Genomic DNA, 9,460 nt, shown 5'->3' on the forward strand with positions numbered 1-9,460 from the left:
AGTGGTTTTCAACCAGTAGTCTGGGAACCACCAGTGGTCCTTGAGGGGATTCCATGTGGTCCCCAGCTAAATGATGGAGAGTTGGTGGGGGGAGGTACGGTGGCACAGTCCGTAGTGTGTTTTGCCTGTTATTTTTCCTACACCACCACATCAATACAGCATGGAATTGTGGACAAAATCTTATCCGGTGTCAAGATGTTCTTTAGTTTTGGGTCTAAGAGGCTAAAATCTCATCAAATCCGTTGGTCCGTAGGTCAAATGCTGAATAGATAGGCCTTGATATGAAAAAGGTTGAAAACTACCGATTTAAACGATGGCACCATAACATTGTTAAAATACAAACCAGTTAAAGGTAGAGTAAGTGATTTCACTCAAAAAACCGTAGGTTTCGTTTTTGGCTGTGGGACCTAAGCCTTCGTCCAATCAGGATAGAGAGTCAAAAACGAAACCTAAGGTTTTTTACCCCCAGGGGTTAACTGGGGACAGGGAGGAACTCCTTATATGGTCAGCACACTCTATAGTAGAGAGGATTATCACAACAAAACAAAAAAATAAGTGATATTTGAATTAAGTGAAATCACTTACTCTACCTTTAAAATACATTTAGTTCGGAAGCAGATTCCTGTAATTAGGCAAATATGTATATCAAAGCATTGCAGACTCAAGTTCTTTCTTGGTGACAACAATGACTTATTGTTATGTCTGTATGTTAGGCAATCGTGTAGTTGTAACACAATGCACAATACCATAGAATCATCACTTACAGGTTACCTCAGCCCCCCTGCTATGCATGCGCCTGCCCACATCCAGCCCTCACATGCCCTACAACTACTTCCTGGAGTGATAGAGCATGGAAAACCCAGAGAAATAAAGACCTGGATTGTGCCATGAACAGCTTTTGCCATATCACCTTCTCCTTTCCTGGCTTGTCTCCATTGGTGTTTCATTACAATAACAGCCTTACAAGATCAGATAAAACTGATGAAGGGGAAACCTACCATGACAATCCAATTCCACAAACCTGTGCAATCTACTGTACCTGGCCCAGTCTTCATACACTCTGGTGGTTATCAGGAGGAGGGATGGAAGGAACAGAGCTCTATCGTGTGTCCCATTGACCCTCTCCATATACAATTGTTCACAATTTAATCTAACAAGTGCACATGGAGCACATAAATGGAATACATGTTTGAATGACTTTGATTTGTTCAAATGCTCCACTATCAAGACAGATATAAAACAATCTAAACAGCCCTGGCCAAGCTATCATTCCCGTACGTGCAAATATGAATGAATAAATACATTTTATTTGTGTAGTGCTTTTCCAAATGAGTTAGCCACTGTTATACTCTAGTCATTCATGCCATGTACTGTACTGTACTGTACTGTACTGTACTGTACTGTACTGTACTGTACTGTACTGTACTGTACTGTACTGTATATACAGGTCTGTTTTACAACTTGAGGCAAACATGACAGGAAGAAACAGGGGAAGAGAGGAAGAGGTGAGTAGAGAATGCACAGGGAAGGAGGGCGGGGGGAGGGCGGGGGGAGGGCGGGGGGAGGCCGGCGAGGCAGGGTGCAGGGTGGCGAAGAGGACAAACACAGTGCTCACATGTCACAATGATCTGATTAGAGCCCTTTTCTACAGCCAAAGCAAATAATCCCCTTCCTTATTGCCTGACTGCGGAGGACTCCCTGACAACCCGGGCAGTAAACACAAGCCATCTCCAAGGATGTGTTCATTGTGTAGCCGTGCTGGGACAGCGCTGCGTTAGTCCGTCTGTGAGAAGTTTCGTTACATCTCGGAACATCTTGGTTGGTTTCAGCGGGACACACACCCTTCCCAACCCCAGAGATTAGACATGTCAAATGCTTCAAAGGGAACAACCCATCGTATCGACAGTGATGTCACACATATTAAAAGATTCCTACGTGTGAAATTGTCATTTTATTATTGAATTTAGGTTGTTATTGTACAATATTTGAGCTCAGACATGAAGGTTCTAGCATGACTTAGGCAAAAACAGATCAACACAGTTTCCTAGATAGATATACTTCAGAACTGTGGTTCAAGTATTAAACATTTTGGCCCCAAATCCCTGTCATACAGTTTCTCTTCTTTCACATTCCATCACTCAGCGCCTTCAGGAGCAACAGTGTGGGTGCTACTTTTGGTCAGACAATCAGATTGCTGTGCCTTGGTGGTTAACCACAGGATATCCTGGATTCCCTTATTTTTGAATTAGCTTTTATGATGCCGTTTATCTTAAATCACACCTAAATACTTTTTGTCACTTGAGATAGTAGTTACCGTTACCCACATAATTTAGCTGAGTGTCCGTGACACGCATGCATGCACGCACGCACGCACGCACGCACGCATGCACGCACACACTGTATTACAAACTGTGTAACTGAGTAAAAAGTTGAAACAAAGGGACTCGTAATCCCCTATTATCCTATCATTGGTCAGAATTCTTTAGTTTATTTTGGAGCTGCAGTACAGTAGCAAAGATGACCTTAGGCCTACTGTGACGTCTATTAGCCCAGAGATTTGTTTTTTTTCCCTGTTTTTGACTCAAGCTTGTTACTTTTAGTATCGCTGGGAGATGCAACCATGTGTGGGGTCCATGGGAACACACTGAACTTTCTCTTGAAGCAGTCATCTCGCTGCAATGTTATCACTTCCTCTCCCCTATGAAACTCCACCATGCCCACATAAAAAGCTGTCTGTTCACAGACAACTTTGAAAGCCTGCTTTTTCAGGTGTAGAATGACTGTTGTTGCAAATGTCTGAGGCATCACAGATGAAGTCATCCACATGACAGTCAAGCATACCTGTCACATTACTGTTGCCTTTATTCCCCCGATAAAACACTTCAGAGCTCTATTGTGACATTTTCCCCCGCCACCTCTTTCACGTGATCTCATTCGCTGTACTCTGCTGTTTCATTCAGTCTTTGTATCTGTTTGGTGGAAGGATTTTCTGTTAGAACTCGGTAGGTGATATCAGTGCAAAGTAGTTAATATTACTTCTAAAACACAACTTTTGCTACACAAACTGTTTTGATTTAAAACACTAAAAACAGTAGCCCACTTTATCATGTTTTATGTGTGTTACGTCCTAGCTCTGTAATAGTTATAGTAATAGTAGCCTGACAGTAAATTGCATCACAGTAAAGGATCAATACATATAATTTTGTATCATACTATCAAAAGCAAAGACAAATAAAATGACAGAATTTTTCACAGTATGTCAGTAGGCCTATATATGTTAATAATTTAAACCTGCTTTCCAATCACTAAACTTTATTTACACTATAGAAATGTACATAGAGGCAGTAGATCTATGTTTGGTTTCACACAAAGATACAGAGTTGGAATCCAGGTGGTAGCATAAGCATCACATACAGTATCTCAAAAGGACATCCCCAATGAGTGGAATTGACGTGACACTATAAACTTCACGTCATTATGTTTTGTATTACCGTATGCATCATATAAAGCATGATATCTTGCAACACGTTTGCTCAAATAGCCACACTGAGCATAATGTTGTAAAATTGGAAACAAAAGTCTCTTTCAATGTGTTACTTATCCACCAATTCCAAATATAACCCATTGTTCCATTCAGAGTAAATACATTTAAGTTCAATTACACAATTGCCTAAAATGTTATACTCTGTTCCACAGAACCCCTTTCAATAAATTGTGAGCGGTCCCTAATTGTAGCCTTTGTGCTAGTCTCCAAATGTTCAGATAAATGAACTTGGCACCATCAAAGAGTTAAATTGCAGAAATAATTGCACTGGCAAAAAAATGCCCTCACAGAACTGGTGAAAGGTTTCCCAAGTGACTTCCACGGTTCCACCACGTCATTATAAAATGGGATTTTGTGATGGCACCATGAAGAATACGTGACATTCAGATGGCTTGCCTCACAGGATTAGAGGGAGCCCGCACACGTCACAGCCTTTTGTCTTAAAGGTTAACACAACTTTGAGCTGAGTGACAGGAAGCAGCTTAACCTCGCATCACTGCTGACTCACTATAGTGGCCTGACCAGGTGCAACACGGAAAGCTGTGCCCATGAATCATACATTAACCCGGTGGTTCTCCAACCTTTTCATGTCAAGGACCCCCCAAATTAATATGTATTTGGCCGCGGATGTCCACAAGTCCAAAATCTACAGTCTGAAATCCACAAGTCCAAAATATACAAGCTCACACCGCTTCAAAATGATCCAATAATGCATGGCTTAAAGTGATATTGATGCTATATATTAACACATTTAGCATGGGAACCCCCCCAATGACCCCTGGCGGTCCCCAGACCACTGTAGTAACCCCATACACATGGATAAATTGACAAGTGCAAGAAAACATTGTGCTTATGCCAGGCTAGTTTACAGATAGAGGATTCAGAGACCTCCATGGACATATACAATGGACACAGATAGACAAACAGATACAGAGATATCCTATGGGAACAAAGAGGACACAGACATATGGGTACTCTGACAAAGCGTCACGTCCATGGGGTAAAGGAACCATTTAATAAACATTTTAAGTTTTGGAGCGTCATCAGACCTTATCGTTCTTTTCTATTATTCTAACCTCGGACCGGCACCTGGTTTTCAGTGAGTGGGAGCACGAAATGTGAACATTTTGAAAACAAATATTTCTAAATGTTAGATTTCTTTTTAAAGGCATTACTTATTATGGCATGCCCAAAATAGGGATCCCAGATTGAAAGCGGTTAATTTATACAATGATGTATATGGCAAAGTACAAATCAGGCTTTACACAAACATAAGGGCGCGCGCACACACACACACACACACACACACACACACACACACACACACACACACACACACACACACACACACACACACACACACACACACACACACACACACACACACACACACACACACACACACACACACACACACACACACACACACACACACACACACACACACACACACACACACACACACACACACACACACACACACACACACACACAGCTTCCAGCCCTGTATATGATCTGCAACAGGAGATATAGTATATTTCTGCTATCTCCCACTGGACTTTCCTCCCCTGCCACATAATGTCCCCCTCTCTCCTGCAGCACTGATTGACTTCCTCTTCCTCTCAGTTGCCTCTATGTCACCTACTCTGCTGGCGCCCACACACTGCTGTTATCAACGGCTTCTCATCCGGGTTCCCAAAAAAAGAAATATATACCGGTATGTATATATATATATATGGGAAGTTCCCTGGGGGGTCTTCTGCATGGAAAAGGAATCTCTCTCTCTCTCTCTCTCTCTCTCTCTCTCTCTCTCTCTCAACACCACACACCTACATTGTTTTTAATGATGCATTGCTTGATAAGAGGGACAGCGCTCAGGGGTAGATTACTCAGCAGGTATTCGAAGATAGTGCCACTCACCTACTCGAGGGGGGTGCACATGGAATGGGAGGAGGGGATTTGCACATCCCTCAGGAACTGGAGATACTTATCAGCATCACATCTACCTGCTCAGCACCCACATAAGCTGAAGCAATTCAGACCAAAATTCAGTGTTTGGGCATTTCGTTCAGGAAAAAGGTCAAAACACTTGGCATTGGGTAAATATGGATTTTGTGTGGTTAAATTCAGGGTAAGGATCTGACTGAGATTGCATAACCTCAAACTCCCATAGGTTCCGGATTGTTCAGAAGGATCATGCTTATTTATCATAAAGACTTAAGATCATGAATAATGAACTGGACTGGAAGACTCCTTCTTAGAAATAGTGAGCATTGCAGTAGACATGGCTCAGCCATGACACCACACACTGAACCGCAGTTGCAGATACACAGTGCAGTGGGGAGGGGGGGTCCTTTTGGACTGGAGCTACTGGAGCTAGAGATGGAATGAAAATTCTGCAAGGTTCCTTCTAATCCCCAACTTCCCTGTAAAAACATTCCTCTTCCTCTTCTCCCGGGTGAGATCCCAGACTTGTTTGCATGCAGAGAAGCTGAGGCAGAGGCTGAAGGGTGAGCTGCCTCACAGCTGGGGTCACTGGGATCGGAGGAGCTGTCAGGTGCAGTGTATAGGCCTGGAGAGACTGTTTGCAATGTGCATGGTGCACTTTTGTAAAACAGACGCGGGAACTGTTGGATAATGAGACATCCACCTACCAGTATGAAATAGTTGCTGGCTACAAAGTAAAGTTTTCTGTGTGTGGGGTGGGGGGGTGGGGGTCAATGGAATATTGTACAGTGTAAATGTCTAACTATATCAGCATGTTTGTTTGGCCAAACAAAGGCAACATTTAAGGAAAACGTAACCCCCCCCCCCAGAGCAGATATAGTGTTTTTGTGGAATTACATTTAAATCTGCTGGTTTTACTGGCCCATGAACAGTAGGCCAGTAGACTTTCCTCTGTCCTTTGGCCTGTTTCTGAGGTTCCGTTTAAGCTCAAGCTAAATGCTTGAGGTTACTCGCTCTTCCCTGTTCCCAAGGCAATTGACTGTGTCCTGAAAACGTGTTCATAAAGCAAACTATTACAATTTGTTCTGCCAAAACATGTTCGCTAGAGGCCAAAGACAACCAAATTAAGACCTTGTATATTTCCAGCCATGTAATTTACCAAATCGGAGAAACCAATATTGTTATGTACCGCAGACACATTAATACACATTATTGCTGCCAAATACAAATGTTCATTATTTTCACCGAAGAACTCCCTGAAAACTGTATAGGCCTATGTGTATAAAAATTGAATTATTGCTAAAGAATAAAATAAACGTTCCTGCACTGTGAAACGTATCATGTCATACGGAGGAGGGCAAATATACAGCAGTCAAGCAAATGTGTCTTTCACGTCTGTTGTATGATTTTACAATCTCATTTAACCATGTAATCATTCTGCCTTCATTATTATCTAAATTAACTATAATGTGCAGAACTGACAGATGGGAAATTATTGATAATAGATAAGTCTGATAGATAAGAGTGCTCTGGGAATGTATCCCTTAATTTTCCAAAGAAGTCTGTACTGGTCACAAGACAACAGAACCGCGGAAAGTTCCCAAGCGAACCCCTTCACGTTTTTGGTTTTATTCACAGACATAAATTGGCATGCAAGTGTATGGAAAGGGAACTCTCTGGTAGCCTGAGGGCTCTTTCTGTGGGTTTTTCTTTGAATGTTTTTCCTTACTTTTCTTGCTTATATCAGTAGCTTGCAGAGGTTTTAGTCTGGCTATCCCCATGTGCACAATGTCTCAGGACATTTTTAAGTCTCCCATCTAGTCTGCAGCCCCACACACTTGTGTTTATTGCAGTCCTCTAAATGAAACCCGCTTCCAAAAATAATTCAGTAAAATGATCCGCCTCTGTGTCAAGACAGTATGTCTGGCCAGAAGTAATTCACTAACTTTAAGTGGCCTGATTGTAAAAATTAGCTGACAAATTGCAATGCCTAGTATTTGCCCCTCCCTTATGATCCACTTAAACCCTATACTTTGTTGACTGGAGTTCCGCAAGGGTCTACACTAGTCCCTCTCCCTTTTTAGCTCATCGTGTTACAATGCAATGGGGTTCATGTTGCTAGTAAAGAGAAGCAGGAAGATCAGTGTTAACACTGATCTCTCACAACAACATACAGATGCTGTACAGAACCCCACACACACACACACACACACACACACACACACACACACACACACACACACACACACACACACACACACACACACACACACAGCAGGGGCCTGAATCTTCACTTTCCAAAACAAGTCTTCAAGCTAAAAAGGTCTATAAAATCTAATTACCCTGAACAGTCTTGTAACACCACAGTGCACTGTAACCTGTTTAAGGAACTCACATGTTATTCACATTAGCATACAGCTCTTCATCATAAAAAGGTACAGCCTAGCTATACCGAGTCTCCCTGTTTATTGTTTCCAAATTATTTCTGCTCTTGTCATTCTAAGCCTATGCGTATCTGCATCGTGTAACATCAGTTTAGAGAGAAGGATTTAATCTGTCAATGAAAGTTCATAAATACAGACTTGAAATAACATGTTGTAGTTGCCATTTATTTTTATTAATCTAATTAACCTCCCTTAAATTCAGTCATTTTGGACAAGAATCTAAATCTCTGAGCATATTAACGGTGGAACTAGCCCATTTGTCAATGTTTAGACCCATGGGTGACCATGATTCAGGAAACAGAGTATTATGTTTCTCTGTTATGTTGCTCTGTTCACCTGTACTGTACCCAACACAACATACTGTGCTGTACATACTTTTATTGAGCTGATTATACTCAAGAACATTGTCCTGGTCCTGGCTGCTATGACAACTGAATTTCCCTCACAGGATCAATAAAGGTCTATCTGTCAGAGCAGCAGTATCCAACAATAGCTATCACTTTTGTGTTTGGTTGTAAATGAATGCCCTCCTACTTCATTGTATGAGAGTTTTGCATGAAAGTAGTGAAAATTGCAGATTTCAGAATTGCACAAGCTCACGTGTCGCATCCTGTGTTACAATGCCACACATTGTGATCGTGTAGATCGGCTACGACTGTTTTTAAAATAATAAAAAAGGCGGCTATAGGTTTCCCAACGACATATACATAATGAGCAGCAAAGTCCTTTCCTTTATAATGGGCAGGATGCTCCGGCTGTGCGCCTGGCCTGCTTCACCCAGCTGCTCTGGCACCAAGCAGGCCAGAAGAAATTGCCCATCACGCTGTCGCTAGGCAGCAGCTTGAAGTAAACGGTCTCAGGCAGACCAAGCTTTGTTTCATTAACAGAGAGGCTTGGAGACATGAGGCATGTTGGCCTATGCTCCTGTTGTGTCTGGAGCTTTAAGGTAAAAAAAGGTGGGTGTTAACCCATTTTGACCTGAGATCAGTTTCTAAAAATGTCTTCTACATCCTGACAGTTTTCTGAAAAAGCTATGTTTCTATGTCAGTGGTTCTTCGATTTTTCAAAAATATCAGACCTACAAGCTCATAGCGTGACACTCGGTGGCGCGCTATGAGCTTGTAGATCATATATTTTCCATTCATCATTTGTTCTATTTTCATACATCATTGCATGTTTGAAACATCAACATGCAGACATCATGACAGCTTTTAGATGATTGAAACCTCAGTGAGGACTGCATGTGCAACAATACCTTGCTGGTTAAAAAAAAGGTGCAATGTGAAGTGGGCCTTATCCAAATTGTGCTGAATGTCCAAAAAGCTGCAAGCTCTTGGTCTTACATAATCTACCTTTCTCATTCACTGATAAAACATCCGGATATATGGCTAGTTTTTTGTATTCATTTCTGAAGACCCAATACAATGAATAGACTTGTTCTTGCTCTATAAGAGTATAGTCATTGAATCTCACAGCTGATGTCAGAGAAGAAGCTATAGGCTATTAAATCTCTCAAGGGAAAATA

Source organism: Protomyctophum bolini (assembly GCF_963924005.1).
Source record: "Protomyctophum bolini genome assembly, chromosome: 6".
Lineage (NCBI taxonomy): Eukaryota > Metazoa > Chordata > Actinopteri > Myctophiformes > Myctophidae > Protomyctophum > Protomyctophum bolini.